This window comes from Rana temporaria, chromosome 4 (assembly GCF_905171775.1).
Source record: "Rana temporaria chromosome 4, aRanTem1.1, whole genome shotgun sequence".
Lineage (NCBI taxonomy): Eukaryota > Metazoa > Chordata > Amphibia > Anura > Ranidae > Rana > Rana temporaria.
The window spans coordinates 401,732,286-401,757,202 of NC_053492.1; positions in this window are offsets into that span (position 1 = coordinate 401,732,286).

The following is a 24,917-nucleotide window of genomic DNA, read 5'->3' on the forward strand; positions in this document are numbered from 1 at the left end:
CCCTCCATCTGTGTTTGTGTACGGTTTACACATTGTTAAAATATATTGCAAATATGGGTCAGCACAATGGGTGAGCCTTTACACCAGGTGTGTGCATATAGACATCAGCCCCCTTCATTGTTCTGTGCACACTCCCGACACAGTGTCACAATTTACAATTGGTAGCCGGTGTAAGGTAAGGTGACCAGATTTTTTAAATGAAAATATATTGCAAATATGGGTCAGCACAATGGGTGAGCCTTTACACCAGGTGTGTGCATATAGACATCAGCCCCCTTCATTGTTCTGTGCGCACTCCCGACACAGTGTCACAATTTACAATTGGTAGCCGGTGTAAGGTAAGGTGACCAGATTTTTTAAATGAAATCCAAGGATATATATTTTTTTTACTGGTAATGGTGGCAATCAGTTGGGTTCGGACCCCAAGAAACTGATTTCCCAATTCTATTCCTACCTCCTGGTGCCCTCGGCGACTGCCACTCTCCAGCAGGTAAAGTCCCGTTGGGAGCCTGATCTGGGTGTGGTGTCAGCGGGGGACTGGGACGAAGTCCTTCTTAACTGCAGACTAGTCTCTCCTAAAATCTCCGACCGCCTCACTCAACTATACATCCTGCATCGGTCATACCTGATGCCATACCGTATCTCAAAGTTTCGGCCGGGTAGCAACCCTAACTGCCCGGGCTGTGACTACTGCAACGTCTCCTTTTACCACCTTATCTGGGAATGCCCCTGTGTGCAAGGTTTCTGGACCCAGGTGGTCCAGTTTCTTCACGACCGCATGGGATCCCCACTCTCTCTATGCCCCCGCCAATGCTTGCTTGGGCTCCTTTCACTGTCTGAAGCCGAGAAATATCTCAACACCTTTTTGCAAGAGACGTTGTTCCTCGCCAGGCTTCAGATAGTGAAAAATTGGATGAGGGCCCCCCCCCCCCTACTTTGCAGCAATGGATCAGAGCTGTTAACGCAACTCTACCCTTCAAAAAGCTACTCTATGTTCACAGGGGCTGCCCCAACAAATATCACAGGGTCTGGGATAGATGGCTGGGGGAGGCCTCCACCTGTGTTGCTCCTGATGAATAATGTTCCTTAATGTGCCCTTTGGGTGCTCCTGGAATCCGACCTGCAATTTTGTTCTGTCCCCACATGTCATTCTGCATATGCACATGTAACTAGCTCTTTATTTAATGTGTCCGTTATGTCTGTGTACTTGACATTGTACTATATCCTTGCTTGTGGTGCATGTTGCACCGATTATTACCATGTCTGTAATTCTTTTATTTTATGCTCATTAAACGACGTTTTGATTTAAAAAAAAATGGTGCCAATCAGTGACTCTCTGCCCGTCGCCACCGCTGCCCGTCTCACAGGGCTTACTTTGCACATGCTCAGTTTAATGTGTATTGCTAGAGAGTTTTTGTTTTTTTTCTTGGAAGGGTGCATGTGATCAGCACAGGGGCAATCAACAGTTGTTTCAACTCTTCCGAATACAGCATACAACGCATCTATGTTCAGCGCATCCCCTCCCCTTACATTAGATATCAACAACCACCCCACTATCAGAAGTTGAGTCCCCCACTCTCCCTTACATCACAGTGCACCCCCCCTTTCCTTATGCTGCTGCTGGGAAGAAGCTGGATGCATTTCTTGAAAGCAGAAAGTAAGGGTCTGGAGTAGGACCAGAGGAGGGCTGGAGCTCTCCTGCATCTGCAGGAGAGGTGCAAGGGCCACATGAAGTGGCCTGGAGGGCCGGATTCGGCCCATGGGCCTTGTGTTTGACACCTGTGATGTAGTCCATGGCACTACAGGTTCTCTTTCCCATTCTCAAGTTTCGAATCACATCGGGCCGCTGGAACACTCCATTCCCCCACAGCCTGCATGGCCTGTCTCATCAAGGTCTCAAACTCGTCCTCTCCAATAGGGGTTGGCAACTGCCCTGAAATGAATCTGAGTCTCCAATAGTTCTGACTTGACTTTTCAGATCCGTTCTTCACTGGGCTATCGATTATCTGGTTCATATCAGTGTAGAAGGAAACAGGACGGGCACTGACCCCATGACAGTCTGTCCCAAACACTCCTAAACCTTTCTCCTGGGTCCTCGTCAATGGCTGCCTCTCTACAGGCTCTCCCCCCACTTTCAGTGGGATCACCCTGACAGTCACCCCCTTGGCTAGGCGTACCTCTTCTTCCTGAAAGCACACAGATATTTCTTCCTGCCATTCCAACAGTATCCACAATGTAGGCCCTGGTGCTAAGGCTCTCAATCACTGTCAAATCTCCCTCTCAGTGTATTCACTTCCTAAGATCTCTAGGACATTGCTTCTTTCCACACAAGCTCCCTTGGCTCTACCCCCGTGCAGAGATGTATCTTGGCCTAGGCCAGTGATGGCGAACCTTGGCACACCAGATGTTTTGGAACTACATTTCCCATGATGCTCCACTACACTGCAGAGTGCATGAGCATCATGGGAAATGTAGTTCCAAAACATCTGGAGTGCCAAGGTTCGCCATCACTGGCCTAGGCCAACCAGGCCTAGGCCTAGGGCAGCACTTTGCGGGTGGCGGCCGCGTTTCGCGGCCTCCCCGCACGAAACCCCCCCCAACGTCTTTCCGAATACAGAGGCAGCCACCCGCAGAGATTGCTTTCCGCTGAGCTGCCGCCTGCCTCCCGCGGCTGGCTACCGTTCTGTATGTGTCACTGAGTGTCACGTCACCGCCGCATACTGTGGGAGTGTGGGGAGCGACTGCCAGTGCCGCCCCCCATAGATCTAGTGCATGGCGTGCACGTTGTTTAGTTGGTGGATCGGATGCTTGCTCCGCCTCCCAGCCTCCGCGCGGCATCTGGTCGGGACAGGAGGAGGAGGAGCGAGAGAGAGGAGAAGAATGTGGACAAGCAGCTCTCAAAGCTTCATCTAATAACAGGTACAAAATTCGATGAGAGCTCAGAGCTGGCTGTTGTCTAACCCCCCCTGCTTATTATCTTTTTATCAGCCTGATGTCTTAAGTCTTAAATACAGCATGATGTCTGTCTGCTGCCTAACGGCCCCCCCTCCCCAGCTTAATAACTTTTTTTTACATGTGAATACATACATACAGCATGATGTCTGTCTGCTGTGCCTAACCCCCCCCCCCTGCTTATTAACTCTTTTTACATGATGTCTAACCCCCCCCCCCCTTATTAACTTTATTTTACATGTGAATATGTGAATACATACATACAGCATGATGTCTAACCCCCCCCCCCCCCCCCCCCCTCCTCCACATATTAACTTTTTTTTACATGTCTAACCCACACTATCCCCCACCACCCACCCCCGCTTATTAACTTTTTTTTTACATGTGAATACAGCATGATGTCTGATGTAAAAACATGTATATAACATTACATTCTGCATACTTCCATACTTCCAACATTTACAGTATGCTGTTTTAGTTTTTTTGCTGTACACACCGTATTATTGCTATTTTCCACCCGGCTACCGGGTACTCACTCCCGCGGGAGTAGGCGTTCCTATGCAGAGGTGCAGTGTCATGTGGGACTTCGCCCAGATGATTGACGTTCTTGAGAAAATCTTCCCCTTGGAGGATAAGGCGCGTCACAAGGTTCCGAAAGAAGCCGAACTGCGATTCGGCTCTATACGGCGCACCTGCGCACCGACTAGGAGCCGTGCAGAGCTGACTGCGCAGGCGCCGTATAGAGCCGACTCGCAGTTCGGCTACTTTCGGAAACTCGTGACGCGCCTTATCTGCCGGGGGGAAGTTTTTCTCAAGAACGTCAATCATCTAGGCGAAGTCCCACATGACACTGCACCTCTGCATAGGAACGCCTACTCCCGCGGGAGTGAGAACCCGGTAGCCGGGTGGAAAATGGCAATAATACGGTATGTACAGCAAAAAAAAAAAACAGCATACTGTAAATGTTGGAAGTATGCAGAATGTAATGTTATATACATGTTTTTAGGGTGAACCTCCGCTTTTAACTGTACGGCGAAAATAGCGACCGCAAGGCCCCCCCAACCCCCGCTTATTAACCTAACAATTATCTTTTATATTTAAATTACCTTGTTATCTAAATTATCTGGTAATCTCGTGCAGTAAGTCACAGTCTCTGATAATCTCGTGCAATAAGTCACAGTCTCTGGTAATCTCGTGCAGTAAGTCACAGTCTCTGGTAATCTTGTGCAGTAAGTCACAGTCTCTGGTAATCTCGTGCAGTAAGTCACAGTCTCTGGCAATCTCGTGCAGTAAGTCACAGTCTCTGGTAATCTCGTGCAGTAAGTCACAGTCTCTGGTAATCTCGTGCAGTAAGTCACAGTCTCTGGTAATCTCATGCAGTAAGTCACAGTCTCTGGTAATCTCGTGCAGTAAGTCACAGTCTCTGGTAGTCTCATGCAGTAAGTCACAGTCTCTGGTAATCTCGTGCAGTAAGTCACAGTCTCTGGTAATCTCGTGCAGTAAGTCACAGTCTCTGGTAATCTCGTGCAGTAAGTCACAGTCTCTGGTAATCTAATGCAGAATGTCCGCAGTCTCTGGTAATCGAATGCAGTATGTCCGCAGTCTCTGGTAATCTTGTGCAATATGTCCGCAGTCTCTGGTAATCTCATGCAGTATGTCCACAGTATCTGGTAATCTAATGCAGTATCTGGTAATCTAATGCAGTATGTCCGCAGTCTCTGGTAATCTAATGCAGTATCTGGTAATCTAATGCAGTATGTCCGCAGTCTCTGGTAATCTTTTGCAGTATCTGTCCGCAGTCTCTGGTAATCTAATTCAGAATGTCTGCAGTCTCTGGTAATCTAATGCAGAATGTCCGCAGTCTCTGGTAAACTAATGCAGAATGTCCGCAGTCTCTGGTAATCTAATGCAGAATGTCCGCAGTCTCTGGTAATCTAATGCAGAATGTCCGCAGTCTCTGGTAATCTAGGAGATGACAGGGCGGGTCTTAAATAGGAAGGGGTGTGTCCTTGACAGGATGGGTGGGTCGTATTTAAATTAGGGGGTGCATGAGTTTAGTCAGGCCTAGGGCAGCACAAAACCTAAATACACCTCTGCTTCCAGCCCACGTGACGCTGACGATACGCTGGCGTGCACAGCTGTGAGGCAGCTATATAAAGGTCCTCCCCTCGTATCCCATTGCCTATGAGCTGTAACAGGCTATACCACACCATCCTTCCTGCTGGATATTTGGGAATCCTGGACGCCATTACTAGGTTATTATACCTATCCATATATTTGGGCTGGCTGCCTCCTGATTTTTCCTTATATTTACTGACTGTCTGTCATTATTATTTTTTGTAGACTCCAGCTGGCCATTCTCAGTGGTTTTTCCTCTCGCTATATACCATATATGCCAGCACACTTAACTCTATGCTACTTTGCTATGGGAGGATTCCTTGCTGCCCCCTTCTTGTGTGCGCTCCACTGCCGCCTCAGCCCCCATGACGAACATATTCTCTTGGCCGTGGCTCCATACACTCCACATTCATTTACTTTAGATTCCATGTGAGTACTCTAGGTGGAGATTTTTTTCCATCTTATACTGGCTAATTACAATACATTTTACTTACTTACTATATTCTATCTTAATCTTTATATATTTTTTAGATAAGTCAAGCATCCGCCCCTGAAGAGTGTTAAATACACGAAACGCGTCGGGCCAATATGGATGCCACATATACTTTATGACAATACTTAAATTGATCTGATTATATTTTATATATGTTTTTACCAGTCTTTCTCACCTTTACATATTCGCTAATACTGTTATCCTGACATCTGTACATATGTATATTCACTCTATGCATTCATCAATCCATGCGGATGATCATGTGACATCCGGCCAAGCACTGTTGTATCTCTGCTACTCCCACCGTATATGCACTATGTGTTCTAATATGTGGTAATGTCAATTATTTGAAATGTATGTTTTTCATTTACATGCTCTCTGGATGTTGATACATGTTTTGCAATTTTGTGACCAATAAATTTGTACTTTCTTTTACTACCCGCACCATGTCTGCAGCCTTATTCAAAGTCCCAAATATTTTCCCACCCAATATTTTTCATTTACGTCACTAGGGATGGAGGTGCTATACTCATAGACCTCATTTAAAGTCCCAATTTCCCCTTCCTATTTTCTCGCTCAGGGATGAAGGCTTGCTAGACAGGATCGGCAGTGTTCCCCTGCCATCCCAGTGCAGGGCGCCTTAGTTCTGGGCGTTTTTTACATTAGGCCCAGACGTAGCACACTCAGGATATGTTCCTTGAGAGTTAGCAGTTGTGCGTTGTGTCATGGGTCTGGCACTTGATGTGGTATGTTGTATGTTCATGGCCTTCCATTGTCTGCCATTTGGGAGCTGCGACGCGCTCTGTGTGCTGCCTCCTGCCCGCCCTTCTCTCTGCCCATTGTGGGCGGGGGGCTGCTCGGGCTGGGGGGCGGCGCGCAAGGCACGTCAGCGCCACGTATCCAGCCCAGCCTGTGACGCCAGTTCTGACGTCACTACGCCGAGCGTGTGTTTTTTCTATCTCAGCTGGAGTTGCCAGGACTACAGGGTGGACGCTGTGGGCGGTTCCTGCCCACTGCGGCACCCTCCAATGGTGTACTTCCAGCCCACGTGACGCTGACGGCACGCTGGCGTGCACAGCTGTGAGGCAGCTATATAAAGGTCCTCCCCTCATATCCCATTGCCTATGAGCTGTAACAGGCTATACCACACCATCCTTCCTGCTGGATATTCGGGAATCCTGGACGCCATTACTAGGTTATTATACCTATCCATATATTTGGGCTGGCTGCCTCCTGATTTGTTCTTATATTTACTGACTGTCTGTCATTATTATTTTTTGTAGACTCCAGCTGGCCATTCTCAGTGGTTTTTCCTCTCGCTATATACCATATATGCCAGCACACTTAACTCTATGCTACTTTCCTATGGGAGGATTCCTTGCTGCCCCCTTCTTGTGTGCGCTCCACTGCCGCCTCAGCCCCCGTGACGGACATATTCTCTTGGCCGTGGCTCCATACACTCCACATTTATTTACTTTAGATTCCATGTGAGTACTCTAGGTGGAGATTTTTTTCCATCTTATACTGGCTAATTACAATACATTTTACTTACTTACTATATTCTATCTTAATCTTTATATATTTTTTAGATAAGTCAAGCATCCGCCCCTGAAGAGTGTTAAATACACGAAACACGTCGGGCCAATATGGATGCCACATATACTTTATGACAATACTTAAATTGATCTGATTATATTTTATATATGTTTTTACCAGTCTTTCTCACCTTTACATATTCGCTAATACTGTTATCCTGACATCTGTACATATGTATATTCACTCTATGCATTCATCAATCCATGCGGATGATCATGTGACATCTGGCCAAGCACTGTTGTATCTCTGCTACCCCCACCGTATATGCACATATTGTGTGTTCTAATATGTGGTAATGTCAATTATTTGAAATGTATGTTTTTCATTTACATGCTCTCTGGATGTTGATACATGTTTTGCAATTTTGTGACCAATAAATTTGTACTTTCTTTTACTACCCGCACCATGTCTGCAGCCTCATTCAAAGTCCCAAATATTTTCCCACCCAATATTTTTCATTTACGTCACTAGGGATGGAGGTGCTATACTCATAGACCTCATTTAAAGTCCCAATTTACCCTTCCTATTTTCTCACACCTATGCAGGTTGTATCTTGAATAATCCAAGTGCATTTTGCATTTTTCTAAACACACTTTAGTCCATTAAAGTCTATGGAAACAACAACCAGAAAAAAGTCCCTGTCCCTTTCCATAAAATGCACAGATGTAAATTACATCTATAAAAAAACATGTTAAATGGACTGTAGTGTGTTACTGCAAAACTCAAAAACGCACAAAAATGAATATATGTAAACCAGGCTTTAAGGAACTTTCACACTAACACACTGTGGTTTGGCTGCAGCGCAGTGTACCTGTGGTTTTCAAGCGGGTAACCCACAGTTTCCCATAGAGTTCTATTAGAATGGGCATTTTTTAAGCATTTTCTGAAAGTGCACCAAAAGTCCTGCATGCTGCATATTTGGTGCGCTTTCAGAAAAAGTACCAAAAAATGCCCAATCTAATTTTAGCACGGTCCCCTTGAGGACAGCTTGGATTTTCCTGCTCATCTGCATCACCATGACCCTGTGAACCTTCCAACCCACCTGACACTCTGGGTTCCGACATCTTTTCACAAGCACCTTTAAATTACACGTCACACAAGTCAATATATTTATATCTCAGGTTTTAATGAAGTAGCAAAGTAGTATGGGTATTTAAAGGAGGGCAATAGATCAACCGAGTTCTGAGTAACAGCACAGACTCAGTAGATGAATTTCCCCCAAAGACAGCTTAAGAACAGTTTAACAGCAGGAAGATACAATTAGGTAGATTCAGTAAGAGTTAGGCCAACTTATCAGTAGATAAGTCGACCTAACTCAGAATCTACGCTGGCGTTTGTTTAAGCGTATGCTCAAACAGAGATACGCTTAAACAAAGCTAAGATAGGACGGCTTGCGCCGTTCTATCTTAGCTTGCAATTTTTCTGCTGGCCGCTAGATGGCGCTTCCATTGCGGCCGGCGTAGATTATGTAAATGAGCTTTTACACCAATTCCCGAACATACGCGAGCCCGCCGCAGTCGAATTACGCCGTTTCCGTAAGGCCTTAGGCGGCCTAAAGTTATTTCACCTTTGAAGTGGAATAACAATGTTAAAGTATGGCCGCCGTTCCCGCTGCAAGGTTCGAATTTTTTACGTCGTTTGCACAAGTTGTCCGCGAATCGGGAGTTACGTCGTTTACGTACACGTCAAAATCAATAGGCCCGTACGGCGTACTTAGCCGCAATGCGCCCTGGGAAATGTAGGCGCCCGGCGCATGCGCAGTACGAAACAACTTAAAAAAACGTGAGGTCAAGCCTCATTTCCATACTACACGCCCCCCTCCAAGTAATTTGAATTAGGCGCCCTTATGCACGCTCGTTTTAGACTACGCCGCCGTAGATTAGCAGGTAAGTTGATTGAAAATCACTACTAGCCTAGCTAATTTACGGCGGCGTAGCCTAAAAACACTAGGCTACGCCGCCCTAAATTTAAACGACTCTACCTGAATCTACCTAAATATACATATATGTATAATGGCTTACCACCTGTAACATGACCTAAAGGACAATGAATGGTTAAGTGTTTAATGCAAGTATTTAATCTCTAAAGGGAACCCCAGGACGGCCTATTCAACCTTAAAATCCTATTGACAGATCTAAAAAAAATATTGATGGTGTAGGGCCCTTTAATTAGTGACAATAGCAATTTCCGTGGTGCAAGCATGATAGTCTTCACCAGCAGATGGAGCTCATTAGATTTTATGGTCGTTACCCTCTGACCGAGAGTGATGTGGATCACATAAACACGCGACAAGACTTACAACATAAATTGACCTGAAGTGTGCCTTGCTGGTCTGGTCAGTATGCCAAGAAAAGGGGGCAAAAGACTCAGATAGGGAAATAGCTTTTATTGATTTCTTGTATCTATTGAGCCAGCTTGGTAAAGGCTTGTGCCATTCCTTCATGAGGATTTGGGATGTATGTGGCCAAACAAGGAGACTTCCATCAGCCTGGTATCTTGATTGCGTGGTCTGGTACTCCCTGTTATTTAGGAGGATTCTGACATGCTTGACACACTGGCTGCCACTCAGGGAGCTGGTTTAAAAAGGGTAGCAACGAGCCACCATCAGATTGGCTGGGTAGATGGAGCAGTAGTCGGTCGAGCACCGTCACTGGGCATCAAGCGTTGTTAGTCTGAAAAAGGTTGATGTCAACCCCCGGGGCTGGTTTGTTGCGTTTGCAGACTGTGAGAGTGTAGTGGTTCGAAAGTGAGTCGGGTGGCGTTGGAGCAGTGTCTGACTGCAGGAGCCGATGACTGTAAATTCACTAGATTGTAGGGAACCGTAGAAGGCCTGGTAGATGGCTGTTTGGGTGACTAGTCTGGGTAAAGTCCTAAACAGGGAACGAGTAAGGATTTTAGACATGTCTCTAAAGGGGGCACTCTTGAAAGGTAGGCGCTTGCCACTGACTACAGGTTGGTGCTTCTGTATGCCCTGCAGGAGGGACTTGACTGCATGGGCTCGAGAATACTGACGGTTTACTGGGATCCTGCAGGGACAGGAAATGCTGGACGCCATCTAGATATGGCGTGATAGTATTGTCAGAAAGGGTCAGCTGCGTGTGGCAATACGATATGAAGGCTAGGACGTGTCTAACGTTGCCTATTGCTGCTCCGGGGCAAAGGGCCAAAAATTTGCTATTAGTGTTCCAAGCAGTGCTATAGGCCTTCAGTGTGTTGCGTGCCAAGGAGTGGTTAATAAGCTGGATTGCGTTGGTGAGATGCGACTTCAATTCATCGTCAGCAATGTCCACGGTGGGACAGGGATAGTTGTTGGGTCGGCTCCAGGCTCGTGCTGGAAAAAACAACCATTTCCAAGGTTGGAATGTGAAAGCGCATCAGCTGCTTTTTGCATTTGCCTGGAATATGTCTACATAAGATATTAACTGGTGACGGCTGCATGAGCCTGCACAGGAAGGACGTGATGGGGAGTGACTTAGATCTACCTTAATTGATGATGTCGGCTGTGGCCCGAATGTCTGTGGTGAAAAACACTGTCTGTCCTGTTTAAGTGTTGTCCCAGACCTGAGCAGCTACCACGATTGGGTGCAGCACGAGGCGTGATGAAGACTGGGTGAAGCAGAAATTTAAGAGAATTTCTGGGGGCCAAGGTTTGGAGAACCAGTGGCGGCCTAAAAATGGCCGCAAAAAGCCTGTGGTGGCTCGGCTGACACTGCCGAGATGAAGATTGAAATGCTGTTCTATCAGGTGGGGAAGTTGTCCCACATAGCTAAGTCTGCTACTGATGCTTGGTCTAGTTTGAGAACTTGGACTGGATCTTGCATTGGTGTGAGAAAATCAAGACAATACACAGCTGCTCAACAAGACGATATACATGCACTCGCTGACCAATGTGCACTCACAGGCCAACGTGCACTCGCTGACCAACGTGCACTCGCTGACCAACGTGCACCCGCAGGCCAACGTGCACTCGCTGACCAACGTGCGCCCACAGACCAACGTGCGCCCGCAGACCAACGTGCACTCACAGACCAACGTGCACTCGCTGGTGCTGGATGGAAACCTGAACTAACCGCAGGGAAAAAGACAGAGAAAAGATGAGTGGCCCGCGTGCCACTGAAGATGAATGGCCAACTGGGTGCCACTTTGTGTTTGTGTGGCTGATTGTTTGTCACTGAGGTGTGTTTGCAAGTTTAGTTTGTATTCGGGTTTGCACGTAGGTACGTGCTGCAAAGTGTTTTATACTACTGCAGACAATATTGTGTGGTTTCAAGGGTGTCAGTGAGTGTCAGGTTGCTGGGACGATATTGTGTGGTTGCAGGGGCCTTGATGAGTATGAAGGTTTGTTTTGAGACGGCATTGCGTGGTTGCAAGGGTCTCAGTCTGGTTTGCTGAGACGGTATTGCGTGGTTGCAAGGGTCTCAGTCTGGTTTGCTGAGACGATAATGCGTGGTTGCAAAGGTCTCGATGATTATGAGGTTTGTTTTGAGATGGCATTGTGTGGTTGCACGGGTCTCAACAAGTGAGGGGTTGCTGAGACGATGTTGTGTTTTGCAATGGTCTCAAATGAGTGTCAGGCCGCTGAGACGACTTTGTATGGCTGCAAGGGTCTGAACGGGTGTCAGGTTGCTGAGACGGTATTGCGTTTGCAATGGTCTCAAATGAGTGTCAGGTTGCTAAGACGACTTTGTATGGCTGCAAAGGTCTGAACGGGTGTCAGGTTGCTGAGACGAGATTGTGTGGTTGCAAATGTCTAGACGAGTGTGAGGTAGCTGAGATGATATTACATTTTGCAAGACAATATTCCCTTTTTTTTTTTAAATGACTGTGAATGAAACGCTGGTAAACATGAGTTACCGCATCTGTCAGTGTTTACAAGCTGTTACAGGCATTGGCGTTTCGTATGCCTCTGAACATCCGTCTGAACCCATTTTTTTTTTCGGGAAGGTTTCTAAACTCAACTGCCTAGAAACAACTATAAATGATCCTGTGTACATGTACTGATAAGATAACAGAGGAGAGATCAGGGGCGGCTGAAAAACACCCAACTGTTCCTAAACGTCCATTTACCAACAGCAGTGTACATGAGGCTTAAGATGATTTGTCTGGCTGCAAGGGTCTCAATGAATGCCAGGTTGCTGGGGCGAGACTGCATGGTCACAAAGGTCTTTGACGAGTGGGAGGTTGCTCAAGACGGTATTGCGTGGCTGCAAGGGTCTCAATGAATGCCAGCTTGCTGGGGCGAGACTGCATGGTCACAAAGGTCTTTGACGAGTGGGAGGTTGCTCGAGACAGTATTGCGTGGTTGCAAGGGTCTCGATGAGTGTGGGGCTGCTGAGACAGTATTGCGTTTGCAAAGGTGTCAACAATGGTGTGAGGCTGCTGAGACGGTGTTGCGTGGTTGCAAGGGTCTTGATGAGTGTGGGGCTGCTGAGACGGTATTGCGTTTGCAAGGGTCTCAAAAATGGTGTGAGGCTGCTGAGACGGTATTGCGTGGTTCCAAGGGTCTTGATGAGTGTCGGCCTGCTGAGACGGTATTGCGTTTGCAAGTGTCTCAACAAGGGTGTCAGGCTGCTGAGACGATTTTGCGTGTTTGCAACGGTCTCAACAGGTGTCAGGTTGCTGGGCCGAGATTGCGTGGTGGCAACGTTTTTATTTTTTCTGCATTTTTTATTTGTTTTTTTCTTATTGCGTATTTTTTTTCGTTTTTTTATATATATATTTTTATTTTATTTATTTTTTGTGTTTTGCAAGGGTCTTGTGTTGCAAGGGTCTTAACAAGGGTGTCAGGCTGCTGAGACGATTTTGTGTGGTTGCAAGGGTCTCGATGAGTGTGGGGCTGCTGAGACGGTATTGCGTTTGCAAGAGTCTCAACAAGAGTGTCAGGCTGCTGAGACGATTTTGCGTGGTTGCAATAGTCTCAACAGGTGTCAGGTTGCTGGGCCGAGATTGTGTGGTGGCAACATTTTTTTTTTCTGCACTTTTATATTTCTTTTTTTTTGCGTTTTTTATATATCTTTTTTTTGGGCGTTTTGTAAGGGTCATGTGTTGCAAGGGTCTTAACAAGGATGTCAGGCTGCTGAGACGATTTTGTGTGGTTGCAAGGGTCTCGATGATTGTGGGGCTGCTGAGACGGTATTGCGTTTGCAAGGGTCTCAACAAGGGTGTCAGGCTGCGGAGACGATTTTGCGTGGTTGCAATGGTCTCAACAGGTGTCAAGTTGCTGGGCTGAGATTACATGGTGGCAATTGTTTTTTTTTTGTTTGTTTTTTCGTTTTTATATCTATATTTTTTTTCTTTTTGCGTTTTTTTTTTTTTTTGCATTTTGTAAGGGTCATGTGTTGCAAGGGTCTTAACAAGGGTATCAGGCTGCTGAGATGATTTGCATGGCTGCAAGGTCTCAATCAATAAGAATTGGGTTACTGAGAAAGGATAGAAACACCTGGTTTGTTTGTACCTTTAAGCAAGCAGTATAAGGTAGAAGGACAACGCCTGTTTGAATCGTAGGTTCCATAGGGGCCACTAACGAACGATATGGGAGACAACGAATGGTAGCAAATTGATAGGACATAAAGAATGTAATAACAAATCTTACTTGCGACTGTGGGCCATGCGAGTGAGTTCGCGGCGGACTGCGGCTGGAGTGAAACCTGTCGGGAAGGTGTAGCGTGATGCCGTGCATGGGGCAAAACAAGGAGGTTTGGTGTAGAAAATAGAACGCGAGAAGTGCGTACGAATGCTTTGTAAGCTCCACTGCGGGAACCGAACATATGGTACGGGTGACACCACCTCAGATCAGCACCAGGAATGCACAGCGGTGTCCCTCTGCCATCTCCTGTATACTGCCGAGGAGGGGGAGGCAGCTTCAGTCTGCTCTGTGGTATGAAGCAGGGAGACATCCAGGGGCAGAGCCCCAGAGATCGTTAACCCAGACTGCAGTCTTTGGCCCCCCGATAGCCTCGTCAGGCATGGTGGACTGTGGAGAGCGTTAGGCACGGAGGAGGATAAAGTTAATAAACTCCTCTGTTTTGCATGCTGGGCAGAGTCGCGGCTGTGAGGTCACTGGTTGGTAGAAGCCAGTTGGCTCTATCAACCAGTGGACAGAATCTCAGGTGGAGCTGGAGGCAGAGCGAGCGCCAGCGCTACCGCAGGATTTGCTCGCTCTGTCAATTCCATTCCAGGACACTGTATTGTCCAAGAATGAAGGTGCCCGGGATTCGGGACAGACCTGCTAATTGCGGAAATGTCCTGAGACACGTGGGCACCCTACACCAGACACTTCTTGGATGTAAAAAAGGTTTTATTTCTCTGACAGTCCTTTTTATATTTTGCAAGGGAAAGAGGGTTAGGACCAGTACACCCTTTAGTAGTTGCAATAACAAATGGCAGACTCAGAGACTTCAACAGGACAGACGTACAGTGATAAGGCCCTAGCAAGGTGCAACTTCAGCACGTGCAGGATTGCTGTCTCCTATCGCAACAGTACTTAACCACTTAAGCGCTGGACCAATATGCTGCCTAAAGACCCAAGGGGTTTTTACAGTTCGGGACTGCGTCGCTTTAACAGACAATTGCGCGGTCGTGCGACGTGGCTCCCAAACAAAATTGGCGTCCTTTTTTCCCCACAAATAGAGCTTTCTTTTGGTGGTATTTGATCACCTCTGCGGTTTTTATTTTTTGCGCTATAAACAAAAGCGACAATTTTGAAAAAAATGCAATATTTTACTTTTTGCTATAATAAATATCCCCCAAAAACATATATAAAAAAATTTTTTTCCTCAGTTTAGGCCGATACGTATTCTTCTACCTATTTTTGGTAAAAAAAATCGCAATAATCGTTTATCGGTTGGTTTGCGCAAAATTTATAGCGTTTACAAAATAGGTGATAGTTTTATTGTTTTTTTTTTTTTTTACTACTAATGGCGGCGATCAGCGATTTTTTTCATGACTGCGACATTATGGCGGACACTTCGGACAATTTTGACACATTTTTGGGACCATTGTCATTTTCACAGCAAAAAATGCATTTAAATTGCATTCTTTATTGTGAAAATGACAGTTGCAGTTTGGGAGTTAAACACAGGGGGCGCTGTAGGATTTAGTGTTAACCTAGTGTGTGTTTACAACTGTAGGGGGGTGTGGCCGTAGGACTGACATCATCGATCGAGTCTCCCTAATAAAAGGGATCACTCGATCGATGCGCCGCCATAGTGAAGCACGGGGAAGCCGTGTTTACATACGGCTCTCCCCGTTCTTCAGCTCCGGGGAGCGATCGCGACGGGGCGGCTATAAATGAATAGCCGCGCCGTCGTCCCGGATCGCTCCCCGAGGCTTACCGACCGACGCATGTACCGGGGGGGGTCCCGATCAGACCCCCGACCCACGTCAAGCAGAGGACGTACAGGTACGTACATGTGCCTGTCCGTGCCATTCTGCTGACGTAAATGTACATGAGGAGGTCGGCAAGTGGTTAAACAGTTCCTAACAGTTCTCTCAGCTGTACTACAACTTCTCCTTGTAGTTCGTCAGCCCCTTGAGCTCCCGGTCTCTCACTGAACCCTCTGATTCACTGACTCCCTGGAGCTCCTCAAGGCTTTTGCGGTTGTATCTCCCTCAAGTGTCATCTACGCCTCCCTGCTGGGTCCCTAGCTTGGCACTTCAGATACCTTCAAGCTTCACCCCTGCTTACTGGTCCGGTCCCTAGCTTGACACACAAGGCTGGTCTGCAAGCGCTACCTCCACTGTTTGGGTCCCTGACTCGATCACCGCCTGAAGTTTTCCGCTTCTCCACTGTGCCCGTTCGGCGAGAATACTGCTCCGGTACTTGCTTCAGTTACTTACTGTGGTTCTGGGTAAAGGTAGTTGGTCCCTTAGTGGCGACAGATTCCCTTCTACCTCCGACCACAATAGGTTCTCCGGCCGGCAGAACCGTTACTTTTGGTTGGACTGCAAGCCACAGTCCCAACCCTGCACTGCCCTTTTACTTCTGGATAGGTCCTCACACAGCCTGGCAGCCTGATGTCCCCAGAATAGGCCCAATCTCCGGTCTCGAAGCCCGGGGAAGACGACACACATCCACCCAGACAGTGATCTGGGTGGCACACAAGAACACTGGATCACCTGACCTCACCCGAATATATAGGCTCTCCCAGCAGGCCAAGGGATTCAACAAAATCCCTGCCCATTGGCTGAGATACCCCACAACCTGATCCTTTGTTGTCCTTCTTAAAGGGGTTGTAAAGGAAAACATTTCTTTTCATAATAAACATCCTTTATCTGCAGACATTGCTCTTTTCACTTCCTCATTGCTCGTTTTTGCTCAGAAGTTGCTCTATTTCTTCCCTGTTCTGTTTACTTCCTGCTTGTCTGATTTTACTGACCACCTTGACGGGAGGCTTTACTGCGGTGGTCAGTAACGTGCTCACCCCCTCCTGGGAACTACATCTGTGTGGCAGGACGCTCTCTACGTGTTAGAGACTTCAAGGAGGTGTGAATTACTGGGTGTGCCACAATGCATACTGGGAAATGTAGTTCTTACATGAACGAGCGCCGCAAACCAGGAAGTGAATGAGAGAACAGAAACTAGAACGCCGAAGGTGATATAGATGAAGGAATTTAATAGGTATTTTCTCGTTTTTTAACAGAATCATTACACTATTCTGTCTGTCTACCTTGCAGGCATTAATTTTAGGCAAAAAAATATTTTCCTTTAGGGACCTTTTAATCTAATACCTCCAAGTGCCCGGCCACCTGGTGGTAGAAGAGGAAAGCACAACCAGGCCAAACTTAGGTAAAGTCAATGGATCCCTAGTAATTAAAGTGGAGTTCCACCCACAATTTCACTTTTTAAATATAAATACCCCTGTAATACACAAGCTTATTGTAGTCTAGTAAAGTTAGTCTGTAAACTAAGGTCCGTTTTGTTAGGTTGTTACAGCATTCAGATACTTTATAAAATAGAAATTGACTGGGGCCATCTTAAGTGTGGGCATCATGAAGCCAGACTGTATGACTTCCTGGATTTCAGCCTTGCAGATCTCGCACATGCTCAGTGCTGCACAAGCAATGTAATAGGTTTCAGTCAAGTTTCCATAGCAACGGGAGTGTCAGACGAAGTTGCCGCCCCTTATGCAAACCTCTCCTGAATTAACCCATTAAAAGTTGATATGTGGAGGGGATAGGGATTACCGATCGCTGAAAGTAAATGACATTAAAAGTTGATAATAAAAAACAATGACATCTGTCGTCGATCGCTGAAAGTAAATGACAATCAATGACATTGCGCATTAAAAGGTTCACAAGCGGGGGGGAGGGGGGTGCCGTTGATCGCATATATATGACAATGACATCCCAATGACAACTTATAAAACTTCATGCCGCCGATCGCTGAAAGTAAATTACATTCAATGACATTGCCGATGGCCGAATATAAATGACACTGACATCGCACACTATAACTTGAGAAGCGGGTGGGCGCCGATCGCCCAATATACACTGCCATCGCACACTCTAACTTGAGAAGCGGGGGGGGGCGCCGATCGCCCAACATATAATGCCATTGCACACTATAACTTGAGAAGCCGATCGCCCAACATAAAAGACAATAAACATGGGTGCCGCCGATCGCCCAACATACACTGCCATCGGACAGAAACACTGAGAAGCGGGGGGGGTTTCTACTGAGAAGGGGGAGGGGGGTTTTTGCCGCCGATCACCCATCATAGAAAACACTGAGAAGGGGGAGGGGGGTGTTTGCCGCCGATCACCCATCATAGAAGACGCTGAGAAGGGGGGCTGCCGATCAGCCATCAGAGAAGATACTGAGAAGCAGGGGACGATCGCCCAACATACACTGCCATCGCCGGACATAAAAAGATACTAACTAGGGGGGGTGAGGGTAGATTAGTCTGCCGGTCGGCGGAACATAAAAAATACTGAGAAGCAGGGGGGGGGGGTGTCTGCCGCCGATCGCCGCACATAAAAAAAATACTGAGAAGCATGTGGGGTGCGGCGCGTGCCACCAATTGACGGACATTAAAGTACTGAGAAGTGTGGGGGGGAAGGGGGAGTGTTTAAAAAACTACTGAGATCTGAGAAGGGGGGGGGGCGTTAGTGCCGCGAATCGCGGGACTTTTAAAAAAAATACAGAGAACAGAGAAGGGGAGGGGGGGCGTTAGTGCCGCGGTTAGTGCCGCGATTGCGGGACATAAAAAAAATCTGAGAAGCGGGGAGGTTCCGCGAATCGAATCACGGGACTTTTGAAAAAAAAAAAGGAGAAGGGGGAAGGGGGGGGCGTTAGTGCCGCAATTGCAGGACAATAAAAAATCTGAGAAGGGGGGGGTCTGCGGCAGCTGCGAATTGCGGGACTTTTAAAAAAAATACAGAGAAGGGGGAGGGGGGCGTTAGTGCCGCGATTGAGTGACATTAAAAGAAGGGGGGGCCGCGAATCGCGGGACTTTTAGAAAAATACTGAGGGGTTGCGTGTGCTACTGTGAAGTGGCTAGTGGAGCTTCACTCACTAGCGTCCGGCTCCATGGTAACAGGGAGGACAGGACAAGAGCCGCCCCTCTAGGAATGACTGGCCAATGAGAAAAACGGGAGGGCGTGGCTTAGGGAAATCGGCTGCCTTCTGGGATTCATGCCAAACATCTCCCAGGAGGCATTGCGGAGGGGGAGGACGAATTTTTTTTTATATATACGCCAAATTCGTTTAAGGGGACTGAGCCGTAGGGGATGAAGAGGAGTTGAAAAATAGGGTGGAACTCCACTTTAAGAAGCAAGAGATTTTAAAATTGAGAATTTTACAATTATATTGGAGACTAGAGAAAGGCTTAATACTAAAGTACAGATTGTGAGGGCAGAAAAACACTTTTTCTGAATAAAGCAGATCCTCTAGCCCTGGATAACAGGAAATAATTGCCTATATATTTTGTGAGGAGAATGTGTAGGAATATAACATTTATTAAAAATGTATATAAAATACCCTGAGAACTTGATATCTTTTCCTAGTTAAGAGGAATGTTTCATTACAGGATTTAATTGTATATCCTGTTCTTGGGGTGAAGCTAGAAGATCCCTGATGTCTCCATTGAGAGGATCTTGTTGTCATAAACTGTCACATAAGGGGCTTGTCAGTACATACATATATACATGGTTAGGACACATGTTAATACATAAACACCTATTAACCATTTCAGCCCTGGACCATATTGCTGGTCAATGACAGGGCCACTTTTTGCGATTCGGCACCGCGTCCCTTTAACTGACAATTGCGCGGTCATGCGACGTGGCTCCCAAACAAAATTGGCGTACTTTTTTTCCCACAAATAGAGCTTTCTTTTGGTGGTATTTGATCACCTCTGCATTTGTATTTTTTGCGCTATAAACAAAAATAGAGCGACAATTTTGAAAAAAATTAATGTTTTTTACTTTTTGCTGTAATAAATATCCCCCAAAAATATATCAAAAAATTTTTTTTCCTCAGTTTAGGCCGATACGTATTGTTCTACATATTTTTCTTAAAAAAAAATCGAAATAAGCGTTTATTGATTGGTTTGCGCAAAAGTTATAGCGTCTACAAAATAGGGGATAGTTTTATGGCATTTTTATTAATATATTTTTTTTACTAGTAATCGATCAGCGATTTTTATCGGTACTGCAAGCTTATGGCGGACACTTCAGATAATTTTGACACATTTTTGGGACCATTGGCATTTTTATAGCGATCAGTGCTATAAAAATGCATTGATTACTATAAAAATGCCACTGGCAGGGAAGGTGATAACACTAGGGGGCGAGGAAGGGGTTAATTATGTTCCTTGTGTGTGTTCTAACTGAAGGGGGAGTCGCCCCTATTGGCTGCAATGCTAAATGATGTATAGCTACGTGATTTCGCGCAGCCGAGCCGTCCTGCCGCCGTATAACTGCGGCGGCTGGTCGGCTAGTGGTTAAACATCCCTACACACACCAGAAGTGAAAGAAGTAGCCATAGAGCCCCTTCCAGCCTTACAAATGTGGCCTGTGCATCCAAGTGGTCATGAAAGGATTAAATAAAAGAGGAAGCAATTCAAATGTAAATATACCAATTTTTTATTGTGTGTTTTATGAAAGTATAATTATGGATCTATACACATTTTTTCCTTTTCCAACTATATATACTCTGAATAAACCAAGAGTCCTTTGGTAAAATCAATTGGCCAGAAGTGAAGATCTAGTGATCCTCTCGCCCATTTGCTGACACACTTTTGAACAAGAGATTCCAAGCATGCCCACCACGGCAAGGTAGACTCTTCTAGGGCAGGACCTACACTAACTACACTAAGCTACCCTACTGGATGCTAGTCATCATTTTTCTAATGTTGGATGTATGTTTGTAGTAGGCCTCTTCCTATAATCTGTGTGTGCGATCTACTCTCTCCTAATTTGGTTGTCTGTCTGTGTGCATCTCTCTAAAGCATGGAGCGGTCAGTTTATGTACATCTGGACGTCCTCTGTTATGCCGCGTACACGCGGTCGTTTTATGTGATGAAAAAAAATTATGTTTTTAAAAACGTCACTTTAATTGACCGTGTGTGGGGGAAAACGTAGTTTTATGTCTTCTAAAAAACGACCAAAAAAAATTGAAGCATGCTTCAATTTTATGTGTCGTTTTTCAAAACGTCAACTTTTACTTCACAGAAATTGACCGTGTGTAGCAAAAACGTTGTTTAAAACAACATTTTTTCATCCGCGCATGCCCAGAAGCTACTTATGAAGCGAGCTTCAATGGAAAAACGTGGTGGAACGTAACCTCGCTTTGCTAGAACATTGTGAGAAAAACGATGGTGTGTAGGCAACTTCGTCTTTGAAAATTGAAGTTTCAAAAACTTCGTTTTTTACTTCACAGAAAATGTCGTTTTTTTTCATCACATAAAGTGATGGTGTGTATGCGGCATAAGTGTAGGTCAGTGCATGCCAGTCCAGTGTGTGTCAGTAAATAAACGTTCATCAGTAATCAACAGAAAAAAATAAAATTAAGATTCCTTAATATGTACAACTGACACAAGCAAAGGATTGCAGGAGAGTCTTACTACCTACCTGCCAGGTATACAGTGGTAAGTGGAACTCCTGCGCTGTCTAGGATTAGTGACTTAAAAAATAGGGGGGGGGAGGGGTGTGGATGGTAGATGGGGTGTGTACACTGCAGCAAACAAAAGAAGGTCTATCCTATTATAGACAAAATGGTAATGCAGAAAATATATATGATGTCTGCGCTGTGAGGAACTGCTACTGGAACAAACAATAGTAGCAGGAGGAGGGGCTAGTGAAGTGGGGGGAGTGTGGTGAAAAGGGGAAAGGGAGGGGGGCACAGATGGGCCCGAGGGGCAAAGGGATGGGAAAGTGTAATGTACAAACACAGTGGAAAATAAAGCCTACACACTTGTGACTAAGTGAGTGAATACATAAAAGGTACAAATTCATAAGCAAAAAACAAAATGGATATACAATTCAATAAATGTTCAGTGTCAGTCCCAATTTCACATCAAAAAGGAAAACCAGGAATCCAGGTGAAACAAATAAGTGGGTAAGTAGGTGAATAGTCTAAAGTGAGGGTTCCAGAGCCAGGTCAGTGAAAATACGCAGCGCAGCGAATCCAAAACACGTGCAGCCCACACCGTTTGTGATCCTAGCAGCTTACCTCAGATCTATCACATAAAGCCAAAACAGTAAATGTTGATTCATCCTCTCAGTGGATGGATGTTTTCCTGGGATGTGAATGGATGAGTCTGGTGGGTCTCAATCTTGGGCCGTGCATGTGGGAAAATACAAGCAAAGACACTATGGTATAGTCCTGTCACCGCCAGGGAGCCTCTATCTAGGTAAGTGGATGTAAACTTACACAGTGTAATAGGACAAGGTGCCTATCTCCACGAGCGCCGAACTCATTACAGTCCTAGCTTCTCTCTGCCACAGAAAATCCTCCCTCAGATGCAGTGTGATAAGACAGGGTACCTATCTCCACGGGCGCCGGACTCGTTCCAGTCCTAGCTTCTCTCTGCCACAGAAATTCCTCCCTTCAGTGTCAATGACACCAACCGCTCACTCGGAGATGGTGGAGACAGGGGCAAGAGAAGGAGGGAGGCACATCGCGTGATACCGTACAGGTGGTTTATTTAAAATACATAAAAAACATTTAGAAACTCACATGGAGCAGACTTGGAACGGTCAAAACATCCACGAGCGCCGCGCTCGTCTGCCGTCCGTCGGATGCTGCAACCAATCAGTGCTAGAAACGGTGCTTCAGTCCGTTCTCATCAGATGGACTGATCGTGTGTACAGGGCTTTAGACTTGACAGGCCGTGAGGCAGCGGCGATGGGCAGAGTCACTGATTGCCGCCATTACTACAAAAAAAAAATGTCCCTGGATTTCATTAAAAAAATCTGGTCACCTTACCTAATAAGCCGATGGGGACTCTTTTCATGCTGCCCCCCTGCAAAGTGCTGCCCTAGGCCTGGCCTAGGCCAAGATACAGCGTTGGTCACGCCTATATCCGCGCTTTCTACAGACATGACATTTTCTTTGGGGGGCTCATTGGGTACGGGTACTCTCGAGGACATACGGAAAATGCCTCTCATGCAGTCGGCTTACTGCATTTGGTTGGGAATGGTGAGGTGCAGAACCGCCTGATTACAGGAGTTGTGTAACGATCTCATCCTGGAATTGAAGGAAGGATCCAGTCCGTCCTGAAGCTCTGTATAGCACATAAGCATTCAGCAAAGCCAATTGAAATAAGTATAGAGACACTTTTTTGTACCAGCGTCTCGCCGTACGGGCAATATGATACAGCGCCAACAACTGGTCGTTGAGGTCCACCCCTCCCATATTTTGGTTATATTTGTGGACACAGAGGGGTTTCTCCATAACACCAGCCACCACACGAATTTGGACTGTCGTGCATGGGTCAAGTCCTGGGGAAAAAAGTGTGGGAACTCCCACCCAAGATCCACTCCCCCACTAAAATATAAATAAAAATGATACACTCATATGCATAATTACTAAACTGCATGTTTATTTTTTTCGATCCACTGTACCTTAGTAATCCTTTATGTTACTGGCCGCTTCCTGTATATGGATGGAAGCAAGTTCTTTCTAAATCCCATGATAACTCACGGGAGACCTCCGCAATGTCTCCTGGGAACAATGACAAAAGCTCCCAGGAGACATTGCGGCATCGAGGAAGTGACGGAATACCCGCACACTACCCGATGAATCCATATACAGCGGCCAGTAACAAAAAGGATTACTAAGGTTCGCCTGCCCCTGACAGTGACTCGAGCTGGGCATCGCCGCTTAGTGAAGGATTGGCTCGGACGGCTCGGCTGCTCTAGTCCTGCAAAGGGAACCGAGTTCCTGCTGTGAAAAAAGTGCAGGAGCTCCATTCCCATGTGTTCCCGCAGGACTTGAGCCCTGCTGTCGTGTCTGCGTGAAGGGAGGTAAGAACGAAAACATTCTTATTGTCCCTCCACTTCACAGCGAGCAAATTATTACACCTTAAGCAGTCTCTCTCCCCCAGCCTAAGACGGGATTCTACAAGCCACTAGGGAAAGCCCTGGTGATTAGGTCACACGGTGCCACATGCTCCAATCTGATGATCAAACAAGTGACTAAAAAGTGGCATGCTCGTGTAATAATTGTCCACATACAAATAGTACCCCTTTCCGAATAAGGGTGACACCAAGTCCCACACAATCTTGCCAGCGCCCCCTATGTAATCTGACAGATGCGTGACCTCCTCTTCACTATCTGTCATGCTCAGAAACTCGTAGGCCTCTTTACTAGTGTACATTCGCTTTGCCATTTTGGGCTCTAAATTTTGTGATACACTAGTAGGGATTCACAGGTAAAAAAAGCACCTGACCAGTCAGCAAGTATAAAACGCTACCAAAAACAACTGTTAGCTCAGGGATCAGGCCTGTCTCTGCGAACGCTGCAGTTATGTGTGTTGTGTTTTGTAAGTGACAGTGATCGATCGATACTGCACTTGGGTGGGCTGGGCTGGGCAGAGGGGCAAAACGCAGGTTCTAGCAGGTATCTGGGCTGATCCCGCTAAGAATGCATTTTTTGGAACCCTAAACTGCTGGGTACACTAGTATAGATATGATCAGATATTGATCTGTTCAGATACTATACCACTAAGGGAGGTGTATGCTTTGTGTGTGGGTGTTAGCGTTACTGGCACTTGATATCACCCGCCGGGCAATCAGGGGGTTAAACCTTTATTGGGTTATATACAGCGGGTGCCCTGATGCTATAAAAAGCAAACTAACCAACCAGCGTCACCGTAACACTTATACGGTGATCACTGGTGAAAGGGTTAAATCTAGGGGCAATCAGGGGGTTAAAACCTTTATTAGGTAATATATGGGGGAACCTGACGCTATATAAAAACCTGACAGGGAAACCTAAATAACTAACTGGCTAACCAGCGTCACCAATGACACTTATACAGTGATCACTGGTGAAAGGGTTAACTCTAGGGGCAATCAGGGGGTTAAAACCTTCATTAGATAATATATGGGGGATACCTGATGCTATAAAAACCTGGCGGTGAACCTAAAAAACATAACTGGCTACCTAGCGGCACCAGCGGCACCACAGCGATCAGAAAAACGATTGCTTAGTGACACTAGCGATAGGGGGTGAAAGGGTTAACTGGGGGGGGGGGGCGATCAAGGGATTAAACCTTTATTAGGGGGGAAGGGGGCTACCCTGGACCTAAAG